Raw genomic sequence first — 15930 nt, 5'->3', positions numbered from 1 at the left:
CACGTTCTTACTACTCGTCAACTACAGGTACAATAGGTAAAACTGTGTTTTATGTTTATTTGTAAACTTAATGTCAAATAAATAAATTTTATAAATTGGTTATGTGGATCAAGAGTTACGAAAAGAAACATAATCTAATAACTTTTTTAAATGACATACTGCAATATATGTAAGCTACTTTAGATGTAACAGAAGTCTGTCTATTATCACCTGAAAATACTAAAAATACCCTTTAAACGCAACAAAAATTATCGATATTACAGTTTTCTGTCGAAAAATGTTTAAATAAAATATATAAAATTGCACGTCAAATCGCCAAAAAAACACGAGAAACAAATTTTAGCCTATGGGTCTTTCCATTTCAAGTATGTACACTAGAGCGCCAATCATCGCATGGAAAAAAGTGACCAGAAAATTTCAAAAAAATAAACTTTACAAAATGTTCACCTGCTCGAAAAAACACCCTGTGCAATTCAGCTCAACCGGACTTAAAATGGGGTGGCGCAAAGCGATTGAAGTTTGGCCTTTTTGAAAACTGAAAAATCACCCAAGGGGGGTACGTTTTGATGCCAAATGACTTAACCCTCTAGTGCCCAAATTAATTTCTAAACGGACTTCGATAAAATCATTATAAACCATTATAAACACTTTTTAAGTATTTATTAAAGCTTTTCGGAATCTCGACTGAAGCCCGCAAAATGGCGGCATTGGGCACTAGAGGGTTAAAATTTCATGAAACGTCGAGAATTGGTTGTCCCATAAGACCCTATTGAATTTTATTGTAATCGGATTTTTAGTTTAGAGGTTATGTATCAAAATGTAAAAATCATGAAACATCATTATCTCAAAAACTACACAACCGATTTGAACAAAATTGGTCTCAAAAGAACGGGCTACCCTTAAGTTTTGAGTTTTATAAAGATTGAACTTGTGGTTCAAAAGTTATGAAAAGAAACGTGTTCTGGAGACTGTTTAATCTCCCTCATGTTTCTCAGAGATGGCTGGTCCGATTTTCATAAAATCAGTTTCAAATGGAAGGTCTAGTTGCCCCTATTGATTTGTTTTGCAATCGGACTATTACTTTGACTGTTATGTTTAAAAATGTGAAATGTGAAATCACGAAACTTCATTATCTCAGAAACTACACAACCGATTTGATCAATAGTATTATCAGATGAGCGGGCTAGTTGAGGGTTAACTGAAGAATTGTGATTGAACACGTGGTTTCAAAGTTTGGCTGCCCTATACGTTCCCATTTCATTTGATTATAATCAAACTTAAGCAACCGTTATGTATTAAATTGTTAACAAAACAATAAAAGTCTATTATCTCAAAGATTATATGACTCATTTGAACATGACTGTCAATTCAATGACTGTCAATGCACATGACTGACATTTGAACAGTGAACTGTCTCAAACTCACAAATAACAAACTTCATAGCAATTTGATATGTGGCTCAAAAGTTATGGAAAGAAAAGAAAATCAAAGACTATTTAAAACTTCACCTGCTTTGATCGATATATGTGGCATCAACATAAATGAAATGTGGTATCGTACTAATTGAAGGTTCCAAATTCATTAATTCCTTGCGAAGTGTTTAAAAACTGCAAATGCACGACGAATCGGCCATAGGATATGATCAAAGTCAAATAACAAATCGTTTGAAATGATTGGTTTTAATCGAAATGACAACATCCTCGACTTTTTGCTTGTGGACATCGCCTTAATTCTGAATATATTCATATTGGGTGGTATTCGGTCATTTTCAGCAGATTTTCTGGCATCAATCTGACACCGGAAATTCCAAAAACTTAAAGTGGTCGTCTTTAAATTCAAAATGGTGTCCAGGGTTAATGTTTGGTTTCTATGCATCATCTCGATTACGGAAATATCCATATTGAGTATTATTCGGTCATTTTCGACCTAGAAGTTGCCGTTTAGGAATTCAAAATATCGTCTGAGGTCAATTGTTAGCTCGTTGATCATTCTGGTTCCGGAGATACTCATATTGGATGGTATTTGGTTATTTTAGACTGTTTTTTCACAAACCGGAGTCGCCATCTTGGATTTCAAAATGGTATTTAAAATAATTTCTAGCCTCTGAGCGTCATTCTGGTTGAAGAAACACCCATATTGGGTGTTATTCGATCATTTTCGGCTGTTTCCCAGGAACCGGAAGTCGCCAACCTATAATCCAAAATGGGGTTTGTGGTCGATTACAGCTGCTGTGTATCATTTTAGATCAGGAGATACTAATGGTGTCTAAAGTCAATTTTTAGCTTCTTGCAACATTCTGGTTCCGGAGATACTCATATTGGGTGGTATTTGGTCACTTTGGGCTGTTTTTCAGAAGCCGAAAGTTGTCATTTTGGACTTTAAAATTGTCTGTGAAATCAATTTCTGCCATCTGTAATTCTGGTTCCGAAAACATTAATATTGAATGGTATTTGGTCATTTCCGGCTGTTTACCAAACACCGGAAGTCACCATCTTAAAATTCAGGCCTGTATCTGTGATCATTTTATATCTTCTGCATCTTTCTGGTTCCAGAGATACTCATATTTAATGGGAATCGTCCAACCTTCACCTGCCAAATATGGTTCCATTTAGTTGATTAGTTCGCGAGATGTGCAGAAATTTGTATTTCATCCAACTATTATGGACATATTTGTTACCCCTAAAAATCCACATACCAAATTCGGTTTCATTTGCTTGGTTTGTTCTTGAGTTGTGTAGAAATTTATGTTTTATGTTTGTTTGTTATGTTAGTTTTCGAGCAAGGTTGTTAATACGATAGATTATTGTCGATAATCGTCATCGCCGTTACCGATAACGTACGGTATCGTTATTTACGATGACGATAGCGTCTTCAAACATTAACGATATCGGCGATGATGATAGTCACTAGACGTTATCGGTGAGGAAACGTTTTTTTCACTTCGGAGGGTTGGAGACGAAACATCACTAGGCAACAGGAAGAAACTTTTCCATATTTGTTTATGTTTCGCGTCTCATCAGGAAAATAAACAATAACAGGTATCGTTATCGATGTTTACAATAAATTATCGATTAACAACCTTGTTTTCGAGCCTATATGGATCAGACAGACAGACAGACCGGACTGCATTTTTATATGTATAGATTACAACATCAATATTTTAGAACCTAAAGAGTGAATATACATTTATTGGATTGAAGCGTTGATGTAAATCTATTTTTACAAATAAAAGTTTGAATGAGAAAGGCTGGGTCTGACCGCTAGGTGGATTAATTTAGGTTTTTCTATTGTGGAAGGCGGAGTTCAAAATTTTTAGATTTTTTTTTTTAAATTGATCACTAGTCTCTTGAAATAGCTTGTATAATGATATACACTATAACTGGCACGAATACATTGTGTATTATTAGGGTGGTTCATTTATTCGACATAGGGTGGTTCATAATATTGTGTAAAAATGAGTATAAAATGGAAAAAATCACTTTTCACTGAATACCAACAGAAAAATTCCTGAAGATATAATATTTGTTATATCATTGTCGTTAGGGTGGCAATGTTGAATTGGAAAAATTATATGTAAAATAGCAAGATATTACAAAACAAATTTACAAAATGTATCAAAAAACTACTCTGTGCAAAAAAAAATTATCTCAACCATAATTAAGATTGTGTCTCGCGGAAAATGTTGAATGCTTTCATGTCATTTGCAAAATCACACACGGGAGGTACATGGAATTCGAATATTTGAAAAATGTTTTCCATTCCAAGGGTCTTGAAAGTACTTTAAACGGTGGAAACTGATGGAATATGTTTTATTTTATTTTTTTTTTTTGAAAAATCTACTCTCTAAGACACTTGTACTTGTTCTTTCGAATGTTGTACCAGACAATTTATTCGTTTTATTTACCACAATAATGTCCTTTGCCAACACTTGATTGAACACACAGTGCTCTGGCTTATATAATCGGACAAAAGACTGTATCGATGTTATTCAGTGATAATGAGAGTATAGGGATCTCAATCAGATACGCTTTCTACGTTTCTGGGTTTGCGTCGTTTTGACAGTTCGACCATATATTTTCTGTCGAGTTTACATCATCAGAACGTGAACGTGCCCATTGGCTGAAACTTTGCATAAACGTTTTCATATGCAAAAGATGCCATGTTGTGCTATTGGTTTAATATTTTGAAACACAACTCGTTTTTGAAATGCTATTGAAAATGCTATTTCGGATAGGTAGTGATGATTACAAATATTTTTAGATCCAACACGGTTCGTTTGCGCGGTGTGACATATTCGGCAAAGTTGTAGATAATAGTTTTGTTTTTCAAAAAAAAAAATATACACTCTAAAAACGAATTATTAATTTTTTGAAGAAGAAAAAAAGAAATTTATAAATTAATTATCCACAACAGCCCATTTAAAAAACTGATTTTTGTATAAAAACCACGAAAGTTTGACTGAACAACGAAACCGGCCATGGAGAAATCAGAAAAAAAAGTTATAATTTTTTTTAATTTAATTTTTTTTCACAGGGTACATTTTTTTTTTTTTTGGAGAACAAAGTTATTACTAACAACTTTGCCAGATACACTATGCCAATCAAATAAACCGTTTTGACTGTAGAAATATTCTTGATTCCTCATAGAGTGCTCTATTGTAAATTAAAAATATGCCTGCAGTCGAAACGGCATAGTGTCTTCGGCAAAGTTGTAAATAATATTTTCTCCTTCCAAAAAAAGCCTTCAAAAAAAATTCAAAATATATATCTTTTATTCAAAAAAAATTTTTTTTCAAAAAATTATAACTTATTTTTCTTGATTTCTAAATGATCGGACTGGTTTCATTGTTTTGGTAATCTTTTGTAGGTTTTATTAAAAAAAACAAGTTTTTAAAATGTAAGCACTTTTGAATAATTAATTTTTAATTTTTCTTAAATTAAATAATCAAATAATTTTTTAAAAGTAATTTTTTTGGAAAGACAGAATTATTATCTACAACTTTCTCGAAGACGTCACACCAATCACACGAACCGAAGTGCTTTTTTTATTTTATACTCATTTTTCACAATATTATGAACCACCCTATGCCGAATGAATGAACCACCCTAATGAAACATAATGTATTCGATGCTAGTTATAGTGTATATCATTATAAAAGCTATATCGAGAGACTAGTGATCGAATTCAAAAGATAAATTCTAATAATTTTGAACTCCGCCTTCCACAATTGAAAAAACGACTAAGTCCTAGAGAGTAGATTTTCGCAAAAAATAGTAGGAGGGTGGTATCCAAGACACGACCGCATAGTTGACGTAGGACTACAATAATTTTATTTTTTTATTTTGAAGCTATGTTTGATTTGTGCTCGTTTTACTTTTGTAGTTTGCTTGATTTATTTCAATCAATTTAAGCTCAACATCTTCCAAAAGGAAGGTATTTTGGTTCGGGTGGTAATATCAAGTATCTAGGTCGTCAGCCCAAATTCATCAAGCGACACCTCAAACGACTTGGAACTAAAACTAGTTCATTGGTGGCCATTTCTAAGGTCATCCCCACTTAAGGTCATTGACCACTTAAAAAGTCAGAAGAGTCATGAAAAAAGAACCGTTCATTTTTAGCATGGTTCGATTTTGGCAACAGAAAAAATTCTGGCGTGTTGCCAAAATCGAACGTGGTCTGTATTTGGATTATTTCTTCGCAGCACCCTATCTTAGAAGAAAAAATATTCTCTTTAACATTCCCAATGGTCCAGAAACCAAATTTAGGGGGAAATTTGGGTCTAGAGCTCTATAGCAATGTTTTAGAGAAAACCTTTTTCTGGACCATTGATGAATACCTTGCATTCTAATACAGAATTTCCTTTAATACGCGAAAAGGCAACCTTTTATAAAATATTTAATTGAGTACGATTTAGAAGAAATTAAACTTCCTTCTATATCTATTTGTTTGAACATAGAATTTTTGAAATTGACATAGAAGTTTATGAACATGTTAATATTCAATTCAGGTCAATTTAAACATTTTATCAGTATACAGAATCAATTAGAAAAAATTGGATCAGTTTTAAGATACCAAAGAACAACGAAGATACCTTATTTGAAAGTTATATGTCTGTTATCTTCGAAAATAAAATTGGCTAGAGTGATGCACAACATTAGCCTCAGCAATTAATGTTTGCATAGCGTTGTTCAATTACAAGTGAGGTTATGGAAAGTAATATTTTCTTGCAAATGCTGATTCAAAAAATTTCATTTGAAAAATACGAATACTAATGTCGGAACTCTAATATCAAGATGAAATGAATTTTGGTTTTCCTGCATACCGCCACCGCGAGATGAAACTAGTATTGTCATATTGGACTATATTCACTTAGCTAGTAAAAAATTATCATCAGTACAGCTCGTTTAACTACCTATTCAAAGATCTGTACGGAGCATTTTGGTTTTCTATTGTCTTTAAAATACCCTATATTCAGTTATTTAAAAAATTCTGAAAAAGCAGAGTGTAGAGTTCAAAAATAAACAACGCATTTTGTTGTCCCCGGCGGCGCATGGTATTTTGCGGCACCCGAATTATCATATTGAATTCTGATATTTGCTGCTATACGAAACAAGAGAAAGAAGAAGACAATTTAAACGGCAATTCGATTGTGTTCCACGCCCCACTGTGCGCAATGTAGTTTTCACTTGGCTTGACTGCACAAAAATGTATATCGAGTTTTTCTGCACTGACGACGAGTAACCAGCGCTCTGTTCTGGAAACTTTGACCGTATACTGACTGGAAAGGGGGGTCGAAAGCGGCTGTCTCATGTTAAGGGAGGCGTACAACAGCGTCTGAACCGAGGCGAGCGGCTGAATCATGAAATACTGTATCCCACCAGCTACACCTAAGAAGGCAGCCCCATCAGCAGGATCAAAGTTGTTAATCGATAACTTATCGTAAACGCCGATAACGATACTGTACCGTTATCGACGATGACGCTTACGTCTTCAGACATTATCGTCATTGTCAAAGACGATAGCTACTGGACGGTATCGAATCAATAACGTTTGTTTATTACCAACCACTACAATACCACCTTTTGCTTCATTAGATCTATCATTTAAATGCATTTTAAATGCAAATATGACAATGCTACTTACCCTTCTATTCGAATTTGTATTTCAAAAAGCGCCTCATAAGCTAAAACAATCAAAACTGAGACTTTTTTTTTTTTGATGAGAAGCGAAACATCTACAAATAAGGAAAAGTTTCTTCCTGTTGCCTAGTGATGTTTCATCTCCAACCCTCCAAAGTGAAAAAACGTTTCCCCACCCTGTGCCTGCTTTTTGATCAAGTCGTTACACCATTCGCAACCACAGCAGTCAAAACTGGTATAAGGCGTTAGTGAGCTGATAACGTCTAGTGACTATCGTCATCGCCGATATCGTTATGTTTTGAAGACGCTATCGTCATCGTCAATAACGATACCATACGTTATAGGTAACGACGATGACGATTATCGACGATTTTTTTTTTGTTGGGTTTTAGCTACCGCGACCAAAAATTAGATCTTTTGTAGCATTCCCCAGATTTTTATTACATGATCAGAGTGAAAAATTACTATGAGAAGTAACTCTCAGCCCCTGATTTAGGTATGATCCCAATTAGGTATTATGTGCCATATAAACTGCACTACCTTATTAGAACAAGACAGCCAAATTTCAAAGGGCTGTAACAGTCCCTTTTCGAAAAACATTGCTCTTTTGTTGTAAAGTGCTGGACAAAAACATTATAAATATGCTGAAGACTCGGTTTCTTTATTACAAAAACGACAAACATCGTTGTCAGCCTTTCCAATTATTTTCAGATGATATTTGGCTGAACAATGCCCTGTAATTAGACCTATATAGGTGCATAGGTCTTTTTAGATAGAGCAAGAATTTTGTGTGTGTTTGATGCATGTGGCATTATCGACGATAATCTATCGTATTAACAACATTGAGCAGGATGTCCCTGGCGTCGATCGAAATACGGAACGGATCAATCAGCAAACACCTAAGCTAAGATTCGAACACGGAAACAGAAAACGGTAAACGATTGGAAATTGAGTACTTGGAACGTCCGATCCCTCAATGAACCGGCGCGGGCTAACTTGCTTGCTCGAGAACAACAGCGGCAGGCAGTCGAAATCGCAGCGATTCAGGAGGTTCGGTGGCCGAATTCCGGAGAAAGGGAATACCGTGCAGTAGACCCTATTGCACAGACTTCTTTCAAGTACCACATCTACTACAGTGGCAGCAAAGCAGCGAAACGGGGCGTCGGTTGCTTAGTGCTGGGAAATCAGAAAAAAAAAGTCATCCGGTGGAGGCCCGTAGATGACCCGTAGAAGACAGCCTTTTTTTACTTCAGGTAGAGGGAAAATTTGCTGCCAAACACCTGAGAGACCAACCTGTGTGGGGTTTGACCCACTAAAAACCCTCCAGTCTCCAGCCTATAATACTCCCCGGCGACCGCTAAGTATTGCTTCGGGGAGCGGTTTTTATGCTTTGTGCAACGTCCTGGCTCTATCAAGTCTTTTAGCTAATTAGCTAACTAACCTGGAGACTGGCAGTTAGCTAACCCTGGCGTGTTGGTGGTCAATCTGTCGCCTACTTTGCAACTCTAGGACTATTTGAGAGGCGGCTGCACAAACCACCCTCCAGATGTTTGGGTCTTCTCACATCCTCTGAACTAGGTTGTACGGAGTAGTGTCTGGCCCGCTCATTACCATCATGTCGCTTCGCGCACGCGCAAAACGACGACTTACGAAGAAGACATGCTCAGCAGTCTCTTCCGCATCCACGCACACGGGGCACATGGGGGACCCCGCATGCCCGAACCTGTGTATGTCAGGTGGATGTTAACTTCTCCACGGTGCCTCCCGACTCAACCGGATACCACCGGAATAAGTCGGTGCGTCCATCTACCTTTCGTGAAATTGGACCATTCCTGCTGCTATCTGATCATCGATAGTTATCTTCTGGTACCTCGTATGCCCCTTATGTCACGTTGGTCGAAGCATTCTACGTCCTCCCTAATGGCTATGCTGATAGGCATCACCGAACAGGACGCAGATTGCGTCGTATGTACGGAACGTACTCGCAACCCTCAGGCACATGAGCCTGTAGATACTTTCCAGTTTATCACGATAACTGTTAGTACCTAGCGCTTCAGACCACATGGGGCCTCCATACCTAAGTATGGACGAAACCACGCTGGCAAGAAGTTTGTGCTTGCTGCCATTCACTGCTGAGCTATTCGACATCATTCAAGATTGTGCTGCAAGCCGTTGAAGCCCTCTTGCAAGCATAGTTGACGTGACTCTTGAATATGAGCTCATCGTCAACCATAACTCCCAAAAGTTACAAAGATCGCTTTGAGGTGATGGTGCAGTCTCCGACTCTGACCACCGCATGTTGCTCTGATTTTCGGTTATTCACAACCATGACCTTCGTCTTATGGTGCGCTAGCACCAGTTTCTTAAAGTGCACCCAGTCTTCGACCTTGCGTATACAGCGCACGGCCGTCAATTCGACCTCCTCGATCGACTCGCCAGGGACCTTTAGCGTTATGTCGTCTGCAAAGCCGACGATCACAACTCCTACAGGGAACTTGAGTTTCAACACCCTGTCATACATGACATTACACAACACCGGTCCAAGGATAGAACCTTGCGGAATACCTGCGGTAATTGGGACGCACTTCTGACCCTCTTCCGTGTTGTAAACAAGTACTCGGTTCTGGAAGTAATTTTCCAGAATCTTGTACAGCGACACCGGCACATGGATGCTCCTGAGCTCCTGAGGGTTCGTTTTAGTCGTCAGCCTGATTGCCAGGTTAGGGTTCCATCCGGCCCAGGTGCCTTGCTCACCTTTAGGGAGTTGGCGATCACGATGAGTTCCTCATTCGTAACCCTAACCTCTCTCTCAGTCTCGACACGGCTGTCGTCACTCACGGATTGGATGTTTGGCAGGTTGGCCAACCATCTCTGGTCTGAGTCTGAAATACTGGAACGTCGGACGTGAGATTCGACTGCGGGAGGCCAAGGACTAGGCTCGTGGAGTGGAAAGAGTCCCCCGATGATACGCTCCAGCATGATGATCGCTCTGAAGGCGCCAGCGCGCCTTTGGTCTTGGCCATTACGATCCTATAGGCGTTACCCCACGAGCTCGTAGTGGCACTCACGCATACCCTATCGAAGCAGGCCCTCTTGCTTGCCTGAATCGCACTCTTTAGCACCGATCTTGCAGAATCGAATGATGCGCGGCGCTCAATCCTCTATTCGTCTGCACGCTGCATCCTCCGTTTTGCACGGAGGCACGCACTGCAGAGGTCCGCTATCGCATCAGTCCACCAGTAAGCCGGTCGCTTCCCATTCCTAGGTTGGAGGGTCCTAGGCATGGTGGCGTCTAGTTGGTCAGCAGTCGGGCGGAGCCAACTGCATTCAACGCACTCTCGTCTCATTGCCTCTTCGAATACCTCGGCATCGAAATGCGATGTATTCCAGCCGCGGACGGTGTGAATGTTGGTTCTACCCGTCACTTGCCGCCTCGTGTTGTTTGCTACACTATAGCAAACCGACTGGTACTCGCTATTGGTCTAGCCATCGTTCACCCTCCAGTTCGTGATTAGGCTGGAGAACGTCACATCGATGATCTGCTCCGCATTACCATTCCACTCAACAGCCCAAGCGTTGAAGTCACCTGCCATTACCAACAGCGTTAGGCCCGTTAGCTCCATGGATAACTGGTCGACCATTTGAGTGAACCTTTCGGAAGACCAACGTGGCGGAACATAGCAACTGCATTAGAACACTCCGTTCACCTTGGCAATCACTTTATGGCCTGCACCACCACAACGTCTGGAAAACTGGCTCCTGTCAGGCCCCTTGCAGGTCCAGGACTCATGTCCTCCCTCAAAACACCGGAAGCAAACGTTCGGTTGTTGGAGTATCCCCAGAGGACATACTGACCAGCCGACCCTTGGCTTGCCTTCCTTTAGGCGACATCCATAAATTACGTAACGCAAAAAACCCAACTTTTGGACCCCCACTCCCCATACGTAACGAAACGTAACGCCAACACCTACCCCCCCCCCATAAAAATTTCGTAACGCTGTAGAAGGATTTTCTTAATAAAAATGCTCGTTTTTGTAGAGTCTCTCCAGAGATTTTTTGTTACGTAACGCTGAACTCACCTCCCCCCTCCCCTGTGTAACAAATCGTAACGCTCAAGGATACCACCCTCCCCCCTATGTGCGTAACGTAATTTATGGATGCCGCCTTAGTACCATTTCGCATCTGCCGATGCTAGCCGGAAGGGTCCCCGCTGGACCCTTTCGGAGGCGGATTGACTCAGTAGCCACCTCCACCCCACACTTCTCTTTGAGGGCTTGCGCAACGTCGCACCCCTCATCATCTAGATCTTAAGCTGAAAAGTCACCTTCCAGGTAAGTGCCCGAACCTGCACTTCTTTACGAAGCACCTGCACGACTACCGCCTTGTAGCAAGCGCCCTTGTTCTTCGCATCCTTTCGGAGCTCAAGAATCATCTCGCCATTGCGAGGTCGACGGATGGTCCGCACATCCTCCCCTAAATCCTTGAGCTGGGTTTCACTCCTCATTTTCTTCAAGACTTCTGAGTACTTAGACCCGTCAGTATTGAGTATGAGGGCGTCCCCCATGCTCCCGCCTTTTTGACATTTGGCGGACGTTTTGTTGCCGCTCCGTCCTGGCGCCCATCTTCCGGTAATCCATGGGTGGGAAACCAGTCGCCGCTCCGGTCGATTTTCCGGCCTTTGAGCTTGTTAGTGTGCTAGCCCCAAACGCTTCTTAACGTTATCGGGAGCCGCTTTCCCCGGGGACTGCCTCGTTCGCTTACCGACCTGCCCCGTAGAGCAGATCGCGGCAAGACAGCTCCACGGCTGATTTGATGCCGAGTGCCAGAGAAACGGACGAGAAACACTGTGCCAGGAGGCGCATGAACAGAGAGAATTACAGGGAGGCAAGAGCTGCAGAAAATAGAGTCCACCTTCGGAAGAAGCGCGAGAACGAGGAGTAGCTGCTCGCCAGCGTACAGGACAATTTTGCTAGGAACGATGGAACGGGCTTCTATATAATAGACAACAATTTCCTTGCGCTGGTCATGTGTAATGACAAGGACAGAAACCTGCTAACGAATAAGCCAACGGTTGCTACCAGGTGGAAAGAGCACTTTCAGGCGCTCTTGAACGGTGAGGAGCAGGAGAAGCGAGGGATGAACAAGATGAGGAATATGAGTGACGAACAAGCTGTGGAGCCACCAAAACAGGTGATTAGAGAGCTGAAAACGGACTGGTTGGAAGGCCTCATATGCCCTATCTATAAGAAGGATCATCGTTTGAATTGTTGCAACTATCGAGGCATTATGTTGCTCAACTCAACATACAAAGTGTTCTCTCGTATCCTGTTCTCCAGCTTGATACCATTAGCGAAATCCTTTGGTAGCGAATACCAGGCTGGTTTCCGGCAGGGGTGTTTCACGACGGATAAAATTTTCACCTTGCGACAGATCCTCGATAAGTTCCGGGAGTATAACTTGCAGACTCACCTTCTGTTTGGGGATTTGGAGGTGGCATACGACTCCGTGAAAAGAAGCGAGCTTTGGCAGATCATGCTGGAACACGGTTTCCCGACGAAACTGATTAGGCTGTGTCGTATGACGCTGGAGGGATCGAAATCATGCGAACGAATAGCTGGCGAGACATCAGCGTTGGTAACGTTAGATGTACTAAAGCAGAGCGATGCGCTCTCTAACCTACTGTTCAACATCGCCCTTGAAGGTGCAATACGGAGAGCAAACGTGTAAAGAAACGGTGCGACCATCACAAAATCTCACATGCTCCTTGGTTTTGCGGACGACATTGATATCATTGGTATCGACCGTAGGGCCGTGGAGAGGCCTTCAGGCCTTTTAAGAAGGGAGCAGCGAGGTTGAGACGCAACATAAACTCTGCCAAAACAAAGTACATGGCTGCTGGCTGGGAGCGTGTGAGTTCCCGTAGTGTTGGTGCTGGGGTAGAGATAAATGGGGAACGATTTGAAGTGGTTGATGAATCTGTTTACCTTGGTACGCTTGTGACATGTGACAACGATATGAGCCGTGGAGCGAAACGTTGAGCCATGGTCTCGTAGTTTGCAAACTCACACAAAACTAGCACTTCATAGGACGCTGATCCTCCCGGTGGTCCTTTGCGGACATGAGGCATGGCCACTGAAGGAAGCTCGACGCATGCTCGGAGTTTTTGAGGGTAAAGTTCTGCGATCAATACTTGGTGTGGTGGTAAATCAGAAGATGAAGTGTGGCGCAGGCGCAATTACCACGAGTTGTACCAGGCATGCAAGCATGCTAAAATAGTAAATGTAATACAGCATGGCAGGCTTCACTGGGCTAGACATTTAGCCAGAATACCTGCAGAGAGAGCCGCCAAAACTAGCAGACAACCAGGAAGAGACAGTCGACTTCGTGATAGGCCTCGTACTCGTTGAATGTGCGGGGTAGAAGAAAAAGCATGGTGTACGAGGTGACTGGAGAACTGCCGCCCAAGACAGAAAAAGCTGGGCATCTCTAATTCGTTCGGCACTAGACCGGTGACAACAAAGTAAAGTAAGTAGGTAAGGTTTTGCGTGTGAACCAGAGTTGCCGAATTTTAAACAGGTCCAAATTAGCTTCCATGAAGCGTGTGAGTTTTTTTTTTTTTTCAACATGGCTTGGATCCGCTTGCAAGAAAGCAAATATTTGTATTTTTCTCTAATGCTAAACAAAGAACTTTTGCAACTTCTGCATACCATAATGTTTCTTTACGCACAACATAATGGTGGTGTTTTCTTACGAAACCGTGCTAACCATTCATACACGGCTGGGTAGCTACAAAAATGCACGAGTTTGTCTCAAATAAAAGAGTGTCATAATTTATCAAACAGGTGATTTTTTTTTCGATATGAATGATTAACGGTGAGACTTGTCAGCAGAAATTAATTGAGTTTTCTAAGTATTCATATGAATTTGATCTATTATCTCTCGTTGGTCCGACGCCCAGAGACCATCATGTAACTATATCTCATGGTACTTGGGGTTAAAACAGAGGATTGCTCGGTCTCTGTAGTGTCATACTCACTGTCCATTTCAATTTTCACTGTGTTATTTACTTCTAGCCCGATAAATAATAAATCTCATTTTCATATTTCTACTAACTGGTGTATTTCTGGTATCATAATAAATTTCACCTGGCATTGAGTGAAAGTTATTCAAGTGCTTCCTTATTGCTCAATTCTTAGTATGTGATTAGATTCTTGACTATGTTTCCAATCAAGAAGATTTTGCTTTCGTCTCATTAAACATTCTATAGTGCACTTCATCAAGCTGCGTTGTCATTGAGTTTTACAAGATACCTACCGCGAAAACTTACCCTCATTTGCATAACCTCCGTCTGCCCTGTTTTCAATAGGCTGTTGTTTACATTCAAACGGCAAAGCGTGTGCGAAAAGAGATAATGTGCCACGTGTTTATCGTAAAGACGGTAAAGTTTCCACTGAACTGCACCATTACAGAGAGAAGGTTTCCTTTAAGTATAAGCTTCGGGAAACCCCAAATCTATCGTCCATTGGACCTGGGAAAGTTTGATACTTAACGTGAAAGAAGCAGAAGTAACCGAAAAGATGCTAAGTACAGGCTGCCGGCGTGAATTAAGAGGCTTCAAAGTTGTTCTATACGTTTGTCTCCAAGTAAAAAGGTTGCATCATATTGGACGACGACACAACATACGTGGAACTGGAGTATAAGCACCACACTGAATAATAGGAGTATTCATGTGGCGGTCGTACACAAATACTCAAATCCATTGCCGTTTAAGGGAAAATATACAGTTTATGGCTGGGTATTGATTGGTATACGAGCGCGACGTGATGACCCCTAATATTCTTTCATGGAAAACGTGAAAAACAAGTGATCTCGCCTTGACACTTTTTGCTGAAAAGTTTGATAGGGAAGTGATGACGAGTAAATTGTTTCTATGCAAAGTTTGCTTATTATTTCAATATTTTGTTAGTTCACAGAAAAATAAACATTTTACGCTTGAATGAAACCGCTCAAAATTCTCATTAGGACGCTCAATATTTTACTATGAAAAATAAACGGTTGACTTACAAAACTTAGCCTTTTGTAGGTGGAACAATCAGGAGTAATGTATTTTTCTCTGTAGGAAAATTATTGTCTTTAAAATTTGTTTGTAAACCAACTGCACCGTTAACGACGGTCGGATCTTACATCTTTTAATAACTCTCAGTAGCCCATAGATTGGTATGAATCCGATAGTATAAGTTTTGGAATATTTTTTTGTCCTGCTGAGTTGTTTAGAGTTGCAGCTCTAATTCTATTACTAAAAACCCAAAAGTGTTGTAATGTAGGTAACCTTTGAGCTTCGAAAGTTAGCTTTGTTAAGTTTGACGATTATTAGAATACAATAACCTATATGGTAACTAGATTTATTGTTTGAAACACAGGTGTGTGTGATTGTAGTGTAGGTTTGAGTTATTTTCTTGTGTACAACTGTTATCTTACTCTCGAAAGGATTGAAACTTTTCGCTACGTGTCAACGATTCTTCTGTGGCGTTCAACTTATTTCCATTGCAGTGAAAATTAAAGCGTTGCGAACGTCTTTCATTAATCGCCTGAATGATACTAACAGATGAAGCATCTACAAGCGGGCGATAGTTCGAAAAATCAAAACTGAGTGAAGAGATCGATACAAGTAATCGATATTAGTTCTTTAGTTGAAAGTCCGTGTAACGCTTTCTTCATACTTGTTAATGTTGGAAAAAAGAGGTTTGAAAAATTACTTCAATCAAAAAATCTTTGAAACTCAACTTTCGAA

The sequence above is a fragment of the Wyeomyia smithii genome, chromosome 2 (genome assembly GCF_029784165.1).
Source record: "Wyeomyia smithii strain HCP4-BCI-WySm-NY-G18 chromosome 2, ASM2978416v1, whole genome shotgun sequence".
In the NCBI taxonomy this organism is placed as follows: Eukaryota; Metazoa; Arthropoda; class Insecta; order Diptera; family Culicidae; genus Wyeomyia; species Wyeomyia smithii.
Note: the sequence above shows the minus strand (reverse complement) of the source record.